This window comes from Leptonychotes weddellii, chromosome 14 (genome assembly GCF_054177405.1).
Source record: "Leptonychotes weddellii isolate Sample4059 chromosome 14, ASM5417740v2, whole genome shotgun sequence".
In the NCBI taxonomy this organism is placed as follows: Eukaryota; Metazoa; Chordata; class Mammalia; order Carnivora; family Phocidae; genus Leptonychotes; species Leptonychotes weddellii.
In genome coordinates this window covers 52965708-52976329 of record NC_138382.1, presented here as the reverse complement: position 1 = coordinate 52976329, position 10622 = coordinate 52965708, and positions in this window count along the sequence as shown.

Genomic DNA, 10622 nt, shown 5'->3' with positions numbered 1-10622 from the left:
GATAGTCTAGTCTTTTATATTGATTAATTATGACAAGATCTGTAAAGTCACAGTAGCTAGTTAAACATTACAAGATTAATGAGTAAATTTGTTTAATTTCCCTTAATACGCATCCAGGGAACAGATAAAAATTCCTACACCAAGCAAGGAAATATGCATTATGATCTTAAGGTTAAGAGTTACTTAACAAATAACTCTTGATATTAAAGTAGACTCCCGGGGCGCCTGGGTGGCTCAGTCAGTTAAGTGTCTGCCGTCGGCTCAGGTCACGATCCCAGGGTCCTGGGATTGAGTCCCACATTGGGCTCCTTGCTCCACGGGGAGCCTGCTTCTCCCTCTCCCTCTGCCGCTCCCTCTGCTTGTGCTCTCTCTCTCTGTCTAATAAATAAATAAAATCTTTAAAAAAAAATTAAAAAAAATAGACTCCCACGTAGGATTTGGCACATCATCACTCTTGGCAAATGTCAATTTCCTTCCTTTTGTCTTCTCTCCTCTCTATTATATTGAATTTTTCTTATTAAATATCCTACATTTTTGGCTTATCTTTAGATAAGAAGTAAAATTTCAGCAAGCACTGAGTACACCTATGATTATCAGCCAGTCTTCCAACCCTCCTGGAGGACGCAGGCTGAAGGGAACACAAGTTAATGTCTGGGAAAAGAGGGCAGTAAACTATAAGAGTAATAGGTGCAGGCAATTGTTTTAGGCAAATTGCAGGCAAAAGTCAAGAGATCTAAACCCTTCCTCCTGCTCCAGTTTAATGTAATTTTATTATTCACAGTAGTTGATTGTGTAAGGAAAAGAAAATGTAACAAAGTTTTATTTTTGAATTACATCTTTTGTGTTTACTGTGATCTTGAATAATATCTGAGCAGATCTCAGAAGAATGCCTTAGACCAGAGAATGTAAGAACCCAGAACTTGCAGGTGGTACTTTCATTAGTTTTTCTTTTTAATCATTTTTATTAGTAGTTCACAATGAAAGCTTTGAGTTTCCAAAATTATAATTCTAAAATATAATCAAACATTTACTATTTATAGAAAAGAGAAGAAAGTGGAAGATGTCTATTCAGAAGGGGCTTATGATCCACATTCATGCAAAAGCATGAAAAAAATCAGCTATTTATCCAAAAGATCAAAGTGATTAAATACAAAATAAATAACGCATATAAAAGAGTGATCACAGCAGAGGTGGCTTGGTCAGGGAAGGTTTTCTGAAATGGTAGTTGTGAGCCATTTTTTCCAATACTCACTCTCCTTGAAAGAACTTCATTTGTATTCATTTTCAATGAAACTTTTTCTATAATTTAGCAAAATACACAAAACATAATTTGCCATCTTAACCATTTTTTAAAAAAAGATTTTATTTATTTGAGAGAAAGAGTGACTGAGAGAGAGAGCACGAGTGGGGTGGAGGGGCAGGGGGAAAGAGAGAAGCAGACTCCCCGCTGAGCAGGGAGCCCACGTGGGGCTGGATCCCAGGATCATGACCTGAGCCAAAGCAGGCGCTTAACCGACTGAGCCACCCAGGTGCCCCTTAACCTTTTTTTTTCCCCCTTAACCATTTTTATGTGTACAGTTCAGTAATGTTAAGTATATTCACATTGTTGGGCAACCAATCTCCAGAACAGCTTTCATCTTGCAAAATTGAAACTTTGTACCCATTAAACAACTCCTCATTCCCCATCCCCTGACCCCCAGCAACCATCATTCTACTTTCTGACTCTATGAATTTGATTATTCTAGGTAACTCATATTAAGTGGAATCCTACATTATTGGTCTTTTTGTGACTGTCTTAATTCAATTAACATAATGTGTTGAAGTTTCATCCATGTTGTAGCATGTGTCAGAAATTCCTTCTTTTTAAGGCTGAATATTCCTTTTTTTTTTTTTTTTTTAAAGTAGGCTCCATGTGGGGCTTGAACTTAAGACCCTGAGATCAAGACCTGAGCTGAGATCAAGAGTTGCATGTTTAGGGGCACCTGGGTGGCTCAGTCATTAAGCATCTGCCTTCAGCTCAGGTCATGATCCTGGGGTCCTGGGACCGAGCCCCACATTGGGCCCCCTGCTCCGTGGGAGGCCTGCTTCTCCCTCTCCCACTTCCTCTGCTTGTGTTCCCTCTCTCGCTGTGTCTCTCTCTGTCAAATAAATGAATAAAATCTTAAAAAAAAAAAAAAAAGAGTTGGATGTTTAACTGACTGAGCCATTCAGGTGCCCCCTGAATATTCCATTCTATAACCTCCTTTTGTCTCTTCGTTCATCACTGATGGGCACTTGGGTTGCTTCCACCTTTTGGCTATTGTGAATACTGCTCTATGAATAAGAGGGTACAGGTATCTCTTCAAGACTCTGTTTTCAGTTCTTTTGGACATATACCCAGAAATGCTGGATCATATGGCAATTCTATTCTTAATTTTTGAGGAATTGCTATACTGTTTTTCATAGTGGCTGTACCATTTTACATTCCCAGTTACAGTGCACAAGGTTTCCAATTTCTCCACATCCTCACCAACACTTATTTTCTGTTTTTTGATAGTAGCCATCCTACTGGGTATGAGGTGGTATCTTACTGTAGTCTTGATTTGCATTTCCCTAATAATTAGTAATATTGAGCTTTTTTTTTTTTAAGTAGCCTCCACACCCAGCATGGAGCCCAGCATGGAGCCCAACATGGGGCCTGAGCTCATGACTCTGAGATCAAAACCTGAGCTGAGATCAAGAGTCAGATACTGGGGCGCCTGGGTGGCTCAGTCGTTAAGCGTCTGCCTTTGGCTCAGGTCATGATCCCAAGGTTCTGGGATCGAGCCCCACATCAGGCTCCCTGCTCGGCGGGGAGCCTGCTTCTCCCTCTCCCACTGCCCCCACTGTGCTCCCTCTCTCGCTGTGTCTCTCTCTATCAAATAAATAAACAAAATCTTAAAAAAAAAAAAAAAAAGAGTCATGCTTAGGGGCGCCTGGGAGGCTCAGTCGTTAAGCGTTTGCCTTCGGCTCAGGTTATGATGCCAGGGTCCTGGGACTGAGCTCTGCATCGGGCTCCCTGCTCCATGGGAAGCCTGCTTCTCCCTCTCCCACTCCCCCTGCTGTGTTCCCTCTCTCGCTGTGTCTCTCTCTCTGTCAAATAAATAAATAAAATCTTAAAAAAAAAAAAAAAAGTCAGATGCTTAACTGACTGAGCCAACCAGGTGCCCCTAGCATCTTTTTATTTTCAATTTTAATTTTACAATGAATACATGTTACCTTAGAAAAAACACAGAATATTTTTATCTAAATAAAGATAAGGGGGAAAAAACTAATTTTAATGGCACAAGCATAAGAAAACTACCTCTAACATTTTGTAAGATTTCATCCCAAGTGTTTTCTACATCCTCATAAAAATGCAAATAATAGGAACCTACTATATTTACTGTATTTTAACCTTAAGAAATTTAATATCACTCTTAACATTCTATGTACATTACAATTTGAAATGACTGTAGAATGTTTCCTTACATGAATTTACTATAATCAATCTAACCAGACCCTATTACTTGAGCACTTACATTTTTTAAAAATGTGGACCATTATAAGTAGACCATAATTCTTTTCTACTTAGGGGGGTGGGAAATAATCTTGAAAAAATTTAGCAAATGTCTACTGTTTCCACCTCAAAAAAAATACTAAGAGCCTTCCACATCTTTCCCCATTTTAAGACCTTACATAGGATTTACATCCTTTTGTCTTTTATTACTATTGTTTCAACAATTGGATCTATTCCTTGTCCCTAATGTCTCTCATTTGTTTTAGTCTCTTATTTTCCAAATGCCTCTAGATTTGGATTCCTACTTTTTTTTTTTTTTTCTCACCTAGAGATTGAATGTGTATGGTTAGGTCTCTAATAATTTTTGAAAGAAAAGTTTTTGTTAACTGGTGGGAATAAGTCTCTTTTAAGGAAGCCTAGTTGTCAGCATTTTAAGAAATTTGAAGGTAAAGCAATGTTGTTGAGTGTGTTTTAGAAATATCCCCATATCTTTTCTTCACCTACCCCCAATCCTATCATCTCTTACCTGAGTTATTAAAACAGCCTTGTTTTTTGTGTCCCTCTCTAGCTCCCACCCTCCATGAATAAGGATGACTATGTTGACAAAAAAAAAATAGACCTCTGAAAGAACAGTAAGTTCATTTCTCATCTCATTTCAGAGTAGGCTTCTAAGTCAGCAGGTGACTCCTCTATGTAGTGATTCAGGGATCCAAACTCTTCCCATCTTGTGTCTCTGCCATCTGCTAGAACCTTTTCCTTACTTGTGCAATTGAGACAGAGTCACCATGTCCATATTTCAGCTGCTGGAAAGAGAGTAGAAAAAGGTTCAGCCTGATCTGAAGGTAGCGGTGTGGGTGTGGTGCCTCTCACATTCCTTTGGATAGAGCGCAGGTGCAAGACTGTACCTAACTTAACAGAGGCTGGGAACTGTAGTCTAGCTGTATGCTCAGGAAGAAATAGGAGACTGGGTTTTGATAGACAGCTCTTGGTCTCTGCCACTCTCTCTCAGGCTTGTTCATCCTCTCCCCTGTCAATGCTAGATACCTGAATCCCAAACATGATCATGTCATTCTCTCGGTTAAAAAAAAAAAAAAAAAAAAAAAAAATATATATATATATATATTTATACATGCCTATATACAATGCCCATATATATCATATATATATATATATATATATGATATGTATATGCTCAATGGTTTTCTGTCAGTGAACAGCAAATATTTTTATTGCACATTTAATATGTGCTGAATGCTGTAGATACAAGGATAAAGAAAATAAAGATTTGGTATTTATCTTCTTGGAACTCCCAGAGGAGCTAAAATCCTGGGAATCACATATAGTTTTTCCTTCTCTCTCACCCTTATACCCAATCCATCATGAAGATCTGTGAATTTTATTTCCATCCAAAGCACTGCTCTGTATCCCTCCTCCTCTGATTCCCACTGGTGTCACTACTATAGGTATTTTTTTAAAATCCTAAATTACATAGTTCCTACATAGCCAAATTTATACAGGGCTTTATATCAAATGAGCCATGAATGTGCAGAATGTAGAGGGAAAGGTAGCATTTAATTTTAACTAATTGTTGACATTATTTTATGTTTATTTTCCCTTTGCTCTTGCTTGAAGGTAGGAGGGAAACATTTTCCACAAATGCTGTTGGATCCCTTTTCCTTCGGGGAATGACTAGGTTCATTATCTGAGCTTGTGGTCCATGAGATTTCCTCTGACATTCTTACAACAAACTCCCTTTAATTTGAATTGCTCGAATGGCTTTGTGCCTCTGGCCACCAAAGATCCTTCGGTAAAACTTTTTTTTTGAAAGACTTATCTTTCAAAAGTATCTTTAACATTTAATGTGGATATTGCGTGGTGCTAGATGTTTGAGTGTTACCGTATCATCCTGCATGGAAAGGACTTTGGCATTGACTGGTGTCCAGTCTTAAGAAGAGCCAGACATCTGTATTATTTTTCTATTGCTGCTGTAACAGCCACAAACAGAGTAGTTTAATAAAATGCCCATTTATTAGCACACAGTTCTTTAGTTCAGAAGTCTGAAATTATGTCAAATTTTTAAAAAAATAACTCTTAGGGGCGCCTGGGTGGCTCAGTCATTAAGCGTCTGCCTTCGGCTCAGGTCATGATCCCAGGGTCCTGGGATTGAGCCCCCACATCAGGCTCTCTGCTCCGCGGGAAGCCTGCTTCTCCCTCTCCCACTCCCCCTGCTTGTGTTCCCTCTCTCGCTGTGTCTCTCTCTGTCAAATAAATAAAATCTTAAAAAAAAAAAAAACTCTTAAAACTACAGGTAACAGTGAACTACAATTAATAGGATTTGTTTTAGTTATAGGATTGAATCATAAGCTCATTCTGAAGTAAGGAAGAGAGGATGGCATTGTAAGAAGACCTCTACCCCTAGCATGATCTCTTCCTAGCTATGTGAACTAGGTTATGTTACTTAAGCTCTCCCAGCAGTAGGTAATATATTGCTATATAATAACACCTAAATTATAGATATATTATAAGGTTACATGAAAGTACATGTAACAAAGGATATGTAAAACTGGCATAAAGTAAATGATCAATAAATGTCAAACGAATCAATTTTTTTGTCTAAAGGAGATGAAGTCCATATATAACTCTTTTTAGCATTTAAAACCATGAAATGTATAGATCTTAAGAATATGGTTTGAGGGGCTGTGACAAATATGTGTCCCTGTGTAACCCACATTCCAATCAAGGTATAGACTTTTTCTGTCACCCCCTGAAGCTTCCCTGTGCCCCTTTCTCCTACCTTATGAGAGGTAACCAGTGTTCCATCTCTAAAATGTAGTTTTGCCTATTCTTGAAATTTATATAAATAGAACCATACAGTATATACTCTTTCCGTATCTGGTGTTTCTTTTTTTTTTTCATCAGAATAATGTCTGTGGGATTTATCTATGCTATTGTGTGCTCCAGATGTTCATTCCTCCATCTTGCTGAGTAGTATGAACATAGGACAATTTGTTTATTTATTCCCCTGTTGATGGACATTTGGGTTGTTTCCAGTTATGCATAAAGCTGCCCTAAACATTAGTGAACACAATTTCTGGTGAATATAAGTTTTAATTTCTCTTGTGTAAATACCTGGGGTAGAATTTCTGGGTCATATGGTAGGTATATGTTAAACTTAATAAGAAACTAAAGGACGGTTTTCAGAAGTGGGCATACCAGTTTATGGTCCTACCAGCAAAAGAGAAGAATCTTGTTACTCCACTTCCTTGCCAGCACTTAATGCTGTCCTATTATATGAGGGTGAAGGAAACCAGAATATGTCACCCAAAATATGCCACTTTGGCATATCGATTATTTTGAATTAAAGGGACTTATAAAACAGAAGGTGCAAGGACAATCTGACCCTTTTTTTTCTCACTGAAAGCAGGAGATAAAACTCCCATGTGAAAGGTAACTTCCCCATACCAGGGGGAATTTTAAGACTTTCTTGTCAGACCAGAGACGGGAGGAATCTGTGAACAAATCCTACTCCCTTGGTTTTCTCCCATATGCTTGTCTTCCCACACTTAGCTGACCTTGGAAACCTAAAACTGATTTCCTTTGCCTTTCAGTTCTCTCCAAATTTATTGCTTTGTTGACAATGCTATCTAAACTGGAATTCTAGGCTGCCATTTTTAGTACTTTTCACTGAAGTTTCTCCTGCGTGATAGGCGCCATGCTTGTTAATAAACTGCTTTTCTCTTGTTAATCTGTCTTTTTATTAGAGTCTCAATTAAAAACCTAAGATGGGTAAAGGTAAAGTCTTGCCTCCTTTACAACAGGGACTGTACCCAATTCTCTCTCTCTTTCCCTCCTTCATGACCCAATAGAACAGGTACTAATATCATCCAAATTATATAAGATGAGGAAATTAAAGTATAAAAATAAGAATTTGCCCCAAATCACACAACTTTCAAATTGTGGTGCAGGAAATTTTACATGGTAGCTTGACTCCAGTACTGCTCTCCCTCAGATACTGCTTCTCCAGATACAGCTTAAAGAGAGAGAGCAATAATATATATTATTCTCATATGTTATATATGATAATAGTATATATTTTATTCTTTATGTACAAACAAAAAGAGTTGGCCTAAATAGATGATCTTACGAATTTGCCGCTTTGTGCCCCCTGCTCTTCTAAATTTCCTGGTGATTTTTCAGAACTTTGGATGCTAAGGTGTATTTTTTTCATCTTGGGTCACGAAAATGATTCCAAAGGCAGAAGTCAGGACTGAAGAACAGCTGTTGAGGTAGGTGACAGTATGGTTAGGTGACAATACTCTTAAGTCTTTCAACATCAAACATCTGGTTACTGTTTTACAAAGAATGTAGCTGCTGTGTAAGTAGAAAATATCTGTGAATCGTTTGCTAAACAAGTTAGCTTTTTTATTTTGTAATTATTAGTCCCTGTAATCACATTTCATGCAAGAAGAATGAGTGGTACAGAAAAGAGAAAACATAAATTTGAATATTTTTTCCAGTTTTAGGATGCAACTGATATAAATGTGCATATATTTGAGTGTGTGAATACGTGTGTATTTATTTATTTAAACATAGTTTACTCAAAGATTTTCTTTGTCCTTTCCCATACTCTGTGAAGACAAATGAGAGCATTTCTGTTTTCCATTATCTGAGGTCCACCCTGAAAACAATCAAAATTTAGAATTTAGATTTAGGGTATAAAATTTAAAAATCTACTAAGATACATAAATTATAAAGATGATATTCTTACAAGTCCTCAGCAGTTCTGAGAATATCTTATATCTTACAATAAAATCAATTTGTTTTGCCTGTTTATTCAAAAAGCTTTTAAATTCCCAATCCTGATTTTATACAATTGTATAATTAATGGTGATGATCACGTTATGGAGGCAGATTTATATGCGTGTGGGAGGTGGTAGTGATGGGGAGGCCCCAAAAGAAGTTATAAATAAAGGAAATAAAATTCTATTTTTTGGAGTTAAATTACAAAAATGATATATCCTGATTTCAAATAGGGATATGTCACTTAAAAAAAAACACTTCTTGGATTGTAAGACAGAAGTGAAATTGAGTTTATTTTCATAGCTAAAGAAAAAATGTCAATCAGAAGAGGAATTGATTGTCCTTTTAAACAAAGGAAAAGGGAAATTACTAAAAATTTCACTGTGCTCATTTGACACTGCTGGGGGAGAAATTTATTTGCAGCACTTCAGAAATCCCTTCCCTCAGGGCAAATCCAACCCAAGTTTGAAAGTGGGTTCATCAAGATCTCTTACTAGTAATCATTCAGGTTATTCCATTTCCCTGTCCACTATTCAACCTTGTGGTCATAATTTTTCTTTCTTCCCATGGAGGTGTGCCCATTGGGAGAAAATGTGCTGGCATGTTAACTTTTCTAGTCTCTGTAGCAGGTATATTTTTTATTACAAATCCAAACATTGACACTCGGTCTTTATGCACTAGCCCCCTTGAGCTGGTTAATCTAAACCTGCCCAAGCTAACCTTGCAGCATTCAGGGGGTAAGAGTCAGACTTTAGAGGCACCTTAGTGAAGTTATCAAGGTAATGGCACAAATCACACATTTTCCCCCAAAGAACTCTGCGTCATTGAGCACAGTTTTCTTTCAGAAATATCAACACAGTTGCTGCTCAGCTCAAGAATCCACTGAGGTATTGTGAAGTAATTATGGAGGGCTTTTCTCTCCTACAAAAAAAGATAAGATTGACGTTTATTAATTGACAGAATCAAATTAACAAGAACGCAAATAGTTTTGTTCGGGTGTTACAAAGTATCTTTCCATCTTGCGGATGGAATGAACTCTAATGATGAAAAGGAAAGCCTTATCTCTATAGACGAAGACAAACCTGGTGAAATATTCAAACTCTTAAACTATTTAAATTGATTTCTTTGTGGGTTATTAAAAAAACAAATATCAGTTATTTGGGAGGTAAGTTTTTGAAAACCATTTTTTTTAAGATTTTATTTTTTTGACCAAGAATGAGAGAGCAAAAGTGGGGGAAAGAGCAGCAGAGGGAGAGGGAAAAGCAGGCTCCCCGCTGAGCAGGGAGCCTGATGTGGGGCTCCATCCTAGGACCCTGGGATCATGACCTGAGCCAAAGGGCAGACGCTAAATTGACTGAGCCACCCCGGCGCCCCTGAAAACCATTTATGTATCTTGAAAGGAAGAGATGAGAAATACCAAAATCAAACTATTTTTGCAATTGCTATACAGAAATTTTTTAAAAGGTATTATAAATATCCCTAAGGTTAATATAAAAACCTGAGTCTTCCATAATAAATCCTATTCTATGTGAGAACCTACAACAGATTCATTCTTCAGAGAAGTAAATTTGTCAGAAGTTACTTGGAAGTGCAATTCTAATTTCAGGTAAAATGAAAGAGGTAATGAGAATGCTAACCAACATTTAAAATTAATGCTCTCTTTAAGTCTCAGAAATTTGATCTTTCCAGCAGTCCTTATTTACAGATGAAACACCTAGGGCCTGGAGAAGTTAAGTAAGGTGCCCAGAGTCACAATACCCAACAGTAGTGGACCAGGGATTCCCACCCAGACGGCTTAACTCCAGAGCTCATTCTCTCCATCACTACAGTATGTCCCAGAACAATTGATATTTACGTTAAAATGTAGTCCTTTGAACCTACATTTCATTAGTGTTACATAAGAGAATTCTAGGTAAAGAATTGTTGACTGAGCTGTTAAGTACAGCTAAAATTTCAAGTAGGGAGGCGCCTGGGTGGCTCAGTCATTAAGCGTCTGCCTTTGGCTGGGGTCATGATCCCGGGGTCCTGGGATTGAGCCCCACATCGGGCTCCCTGCTCAGCGGGGAGCCTGCCTTTCCCTCTCCCCCTCCCCCTGCTTGTGTTCCCTCTCTGGCTGTGTCTCTCTCTGTCTAATAGATAAAATCTTTAAAAAAAAAAAATTTCAAGTAGGAACTTGAATACTCTGATAATCCTTAATGACTGTTGGTAAATCAGTTCAATTCAGTTCTTTACATTTAACATTTTTAAAGTATTTTTATTTTTTATTTATTTAAAAAAAATTTTTTTTTTAAAGATTTTATTTATT